Source organism: Scatophagus argus, chromosome 1, assembly GCF_020382885.2.
Source record: "Scatophagus argus isolate fScaArg1 chromosome 1, fScaArg1.pri, whole genome shotgun sequence".
NCBI classification, from domain to species: domain Eukaryota; kingdom Metazoa; phylum Chordata; class Actinopteri; family Scatophagidae; genus Scatophagus; species Scatophagus argus.
Window position 1 is genome coordinate 28,782,392 of NC_058493.1, and position 5,720 is coordinate 28,788,111.

Consider the following 5,720-nt stretch of genomic DNA (forward strand, 5'->3'; position numbering starts at 1 on the left):
TTTTTGGCGCTAAACCGGCAAAGTGCGTCACTTAAGCGGGCCGTGCGGAACACCCAGGCGGCGCGAACAAGTTCCGCCCCAGAAACAATTATTAACAGGTAGGAACCAAGAATGCGGGAGGATGAAACTGAAAACTAACAGACAACGAAAGGCAGTTGTAATTGTACATACGCTGAGGGTAAAAACTTTGAATATTGGAACGTCTCTTGAACTAATAGTAATTTGTCTGAATTTGAAACCAACTAATTAATAAACGGATTTGGAGATGTAATGTGCAGTTCATTTGTGGCGCCACCACTTCCTCACTGACGTTATTATAAATGACTTATTTCTGCAGCCCAAAATGTCACGGTCTGCACAGAATACGATCCCCTCCGTCTGCAGAGCCTTCAGTTGTGTCTTATCTCTCAGCCCAATAACAGAACCACATTCACAGACCTAAACAAACCACAGTGGTCCCCTCTTTTGTCCACTGATGCCAGTGAAAGGTGTCACGCTCTGAGCGAACAGACAGGAAATACATAACAGGTCGTAAAGTGAAGCCTAACGCTGGCAGCAGATTTGATCCCGCCCTCCTGGACCCCAACAGGGACATTTTAATAAAGCCACATGATTGCAGGATGTCAGGGGGCGCCTGGGATCGACCGTGAGGAAGAGCGGCTTTAATTTGAACTGTGCCACAGCAGCATGACTGATTCGTGGCCTCTAAATCACAGTGCTGTGAGGTCACCGTGCACCGAATACAAAATAAAAATCACACTCGACTTCAAAGATAGATATTTAGTTGCAGCAGCTCCATGTGCGTCCTTGGCGAGCAGAACAGGCCTGGACCGATCTGTGCTCGTATCAGTCAGCCACATGGATAATGCAGCAGATTCTTCCTCAGGCCTTTCTGTGTCTGAAAGCTGTGACAGCAGTTAGAGTCACTACGTAAATGTGTTTTCAAGGCGGGCTGGTGGAGGCAGAAACAAAAGCGTTTTATAAAAACATATTACTGTCGTGACTTCAGATTAACGTGACTTGAATTTAAATATGAAATCCTTTTGTTTCACTCTGGATTCCCATCATCCACTCGTAGCCTCCTCGCAGGGCTTCACAGCTGATGTTTCATGTTGTGAGTTCAGCTCTGAGCTACCTGTTAGGTCTTAGTTCACATGCTTGTGTGGGTCAAATTGTAAAATCAGTGGAATTTGCTGTGAAATGAATCTTTTCTGTTTTGTGTGCTAAGGCGGGCAGATTAACTTGACTTTGTGTCTCTGGCTCTTTAACAAACTAACTCGGTTTTGTTGCTATTTTATTTTATTAAGTCTGGTCTGATCCATCAGCAGAAACGGTTGATCAGCCGTCTGGCTCACGACCAAACTTTACACACAGGTCTGCGGTTGTTTTCTTGATTCAAAATAATCGATATTTCAAAGATAATTAATCAATCCAACAGCATCGCTTTCAGTCTCCTCAGCTCGAGTAAAACCCTGAGGAAACATTCAGACAGAGCAGAGCCACAGGACGAGGCCTCGGGTCTCACAGGGACAGAGAGGACCTGAGTTAGTCCGTCTCACTGCGAGATGATCCGTCCTCGTGTGTCTTCATGAAAGCCGGCCAGCTGATGAAGCTGCAGGCTGGACGAGTGTGATGGAATGAGAAGAGACAGGGAGGAGATTGGTTTGTCTGGTGCTGCCACAGTGATGGATGCAGGGGAAACCTGGAAGACCACACACACATACAGGAAGGCAGACACAACCTGCAGCCCACAGCGTCTATATTTAACCATAATAAAACACGATGAGGTGATACATTTCAATTCACATGGAACCATAACCGCATCACAACCTCATCTTGTGTTTGTGGGAAGTTTGTGGCAGTGAAGCCTTCATAGTCAGGAGAAAGAAATTCACTTTTCCTGCCCTGAAGTCATTTGCTTGAGGCATTTTTGCAGGGTTATAAACTCTTAAATCTGGTGCGTTATTATTATTTTCTTTAAATCAGCAAATCCAGTCACGCAAACTGAGGAAGACGTGAGTTTGCCTTCACTCCGGTTTCACTCACGTTAGTCCATCCAGCACCTCTGGTCACATGGGCGCTCCACACAAGCCAACATCATCCTCCAACCTGCCTGCTGTAAAACAATGAGACAAAGTGAAGGAAGTATTTTTCAAAATCAGCACCGCACCAACAGCTGCAGCGCGTAACAGCAACATCTGGGTGTGTTTCTCTGCAGCCTTCAGATTTCACGCTGCAGCAGCTTGAACACGTCTGACTTCACCTGCTGGATCCACGCTGAAGATCACTTCCTGCTGTGAGTCAATCCGCTGATTAAAGCTCTTTAGATGGAGGCATGTGGTTTACAACGGTGTGTTAGTGCATCTGCCAGTGTCAGCTCTCTCTCTCTCTCTCACACACACACACACACACAGGCTTTATCCTGCTTCAGCGAGTGTATGATTGGGATTTAATAAACTGTCATTTGTGCTAATATGCCAGCAGTTCCTATAATTGGCTCCGTCGTGTTTGTGGCTCAGCATCATCATGTATAATTAAAGTCAACGCTTGTCAAAATGCTCGTTTTCAACATCCATGTTCATCTGAATGGTGTGAAACCCAGACACAGAGTGTGTGTGTGTGTGTGTGTGTGTGTGTGTGTGTGTGTGTGTGTGTGTGTTTGTGTGCGTGTGTGTGTAAAGGTCAGACAGTCAGCTGGAATTCTCCGTCAAAGCCTTCAGGTGATCTGCCTGCTGACCCCGATGACGCCGTCATTAAATAACACCCCCTGGCTGTGACACACACTGTGAGTGTGTGTGTGTGTGTGTGTGTTTGTGTGTGTCTGCGTGTGTGTGTGTTGTGTGTTTCGGTTCAGTTTGTCTTTTGCCAAATACGACAGCTGCAAGAAGCAATTCATCATTTCACAAGGCTGCTGTTCAATCCGGGGCTACTGTGTGTGTGTGTGTGTGTGTGTGTGTGTTTGGGAGAATATTTAAATCCCACTCGCTGTCATATCATCAGGTTATTTAACATTTAAATCACATTGTTAAGAAAATAATTGTTGTCATGTAAAAAATTAAAATGTTCAGGATTTGATGTAGTGACTAAATAATTCTCCACCTGTGGATTTCGACTTTAAATCCACAGGTGACAGCGACTCTCAGAATGCGTCACAATGCGCACAAGTTACAGACTCAGGTCCAGTCAGCGGTTTTGAGGTTGGATTAAACCACAGGTAACCATGACAACAGCAACCACGTTACCAGTCAGCGCTCACAAGTGCAGCCAAGCCAACATGGCCGTGAAATGAGTGCACTCAAAAGTGGTGACAAATAAAGTTCAAATTGATATCCTTAAATCAATCTTTGCTCTTTTGAAGTGCCGTTGGCTCTCTGCTCACTGTGGGCTGGGTTGTAAAAGTGTGATTTAGCAGCAGTCACATCTGTGGGCTAACGGAGTTAAGTGACTGACAACCACATTTCACGTTTCTCTCTTTGATTTTCGTCTGGCACTGCAGTGCCTCAGTCTGTCCAACAGGGGGTGTTTATTCTCCTCCGCAGAGGGTGGAGAGAGGCAGGACAAACTCACACACACACACCACGCCATAAACTGCCCGGGCGTCTTCTCTGTTTGTGTTTCCAGCCCGTCATATCGGCGGGATGAAGGCTGAAATGTGGCGTGTGGCTGCCAGCAGCATCATCCAGCGTCTCATCTGTCTGTAATGAGGAGCTTTGGGAGGTGAAGCCTGTTATTAAAGGGTCAGGATGGCTTCAGTCTGAGCCTCCTGCTGCTCGGAAGAAAAGTGCAGCGCGGCGTTGGTGGTGGGCGAGTTTGCAGTGACTCACAAACTCACAAAATGTCCAGAAAGGAAACATTCTTACATTATACATGATATAATATTCTTATATTTTCCTTACTTACACCTTCAGAACTCAACTTTCTGTGTGTTACTGACCTAAAATAAACTGAACTGCTGCATGAGTTCATCATAAAACACACTTCAGTCACACGAGCTTTTCTATGGAAGATTTACAACAACACAGAGCTGTCTGTCTGTCTGTCTGTCTGTCTGTCTGACTGTCTGTCTGTCAGTTTGTCCATCTGACTGTGTGTCTGTCGGTTTGACCGTCCGTCTGCCTGTCTGTCTGTCAGTCTGTCTGCCTGTCTGTCAGTCTATCTGTTTGTCTGTCTGTCTGTTCATCAGTTTGATCATCTGTCTGTCTGTGGACCTGTCTGTCTGTCTGTGGACCTGTCTGTCTGTCAGTTTGTCCGTTTGTCCGTTTGTCTGTCTGTCTGTCAGTTTGTCCGTCTGCCTGCCTGCCTGTCCGTGGACCCGTCTGTCTGTCCGTGGAGTTGTCTGTCTGTCTGTGGACCTGTCTGTCTGTCTGTGGACCCGTCTGTCTGTCCGTCTGCCTGTCTGTCTGTCCGTGGACCCGTCTGTCTGTCCGTGGAGCTGTCTGTCTGTCCGTGGACCTGTCTGTCTGTCTGTGGACCCGTCTGTCTGTCCGTCTGCCTGTCTGTCTGTCCGTGGACCCGTCTGTCTGTCCGTGGAGCTGTCTGTCTGTCCGTGGACCCGTCTGTCTGTCCGTGGACCTGTCTGTCTGTCCGTGGACCTGTCTGTCTGTCCGTGGACCCGTCTGTCTGTCCGTGGACCTGTCTGTCTGTCTGTGGACCCGTCTGTCTGTCCGTGGACCTGTCTGTCTGTCTGTGGACCCGTCTGTCTGTCTGTGGACCCGTCTGTCTGTCCGTGGACCCGTCTGTCTGTCCGTGGAGCTGTCTGTGCGTCTGCAGAGTCGGAAGCTGCTGCTGTCGCCCTCAGCTCATTACCTGTTGTGTGTTTGTGGTTCGGGTGGCCGTGGAGGACCGAGGTACCTGCAGCACCTGTGCTGTCACTGCTGCCTCTGAGCTGCTGTGGGACACACAAGAAAGCTTCCATACGTTCACCAAATGTGCTCTGCTAGCAGAAAGTGCAGTGCAGGAGCAACGGAGAGGAAGAAGAGTCGAAGTGCTGAATCTGTGGAGGTGGAGGTGTCAGGCACATCAGCTCCTCCTCAGCACCACCTCATCTGAAAACACTGGAGTCAAATGTTGAAACTTGCAGAAACTTTTTTGCTTGCAGAGCCTTTTAGAATTCAATGGTCAGCTAAAATCACAAATAAACAAACAGTTTTCACACCTGTCCCTGTGGTTTTCAGTGAAGTAGCTTCAGGTTTACCTGGATGTGTAGACGCCACAGGAGGTGAGTGTGGTGCCATGAAGCCATGTGACGTTTCCCTAAACTCCTCGCATCCCGACAGCCTCAGTGTGAACTCTCCTGGGAAAAACACAGAGCGTGAAGCTTTCATTAGAGTTACTGCACACAAACTCTGATTAAACTGACACCAAATCAGCTAATCAGCATCAGCGAGAGTCTGTCAGCCCTCACGTGATGGCTGTGAGCTGAACCCGAGCAGGTTCCCCTTCAGTACGTCCCTCTGGTCTTCATCCAAGTTCACCTTCTGAGTCGAGTAACAGATTTGAGTGATTTAAGGTTTTTCTGGACCGGACATCTGGCACATACATCTGATAAACTCCCAAATAAAATCCAGACTTTAGCAACAAACAAACAGAAAACCATGACGATGTGGGATGTGGTCTCCTCAGTACACCAGCAGTCACATCACACTCGCTTCACTGTGTGACGTGGCTGACGGAGGCTACGTCCACCTGTCACATCACGTCCGCGTGCCATCGTCAACCTG

At 47.8% G+C, this 5,720-nt stretch overlaps 1 long non-coding RNA gene across 1 annotated transcript; it reads right to left on the minus strand.

The window, feature by feature from the left end:
• Positions 1 to 1,157: 1,157 nt before the first annotated feature.
• LOC124064014 lies at positions 1,158 to 5,288 on the minus strand. The gene is made up of 3 exons (XR_006844201.1): positions 4,807 to 5,288; positions 2,047 to 2,116; positions 1,158 to 1,702 (listed from the first exon to the last, which is right to left on the minus strand). It is a non-coding gene; the product is annotated as an uncharacterized LOC124064014 (long non-coding RNA).
• Positions 5,289 to 5,720: the final 432 nt, after the last annotated feature.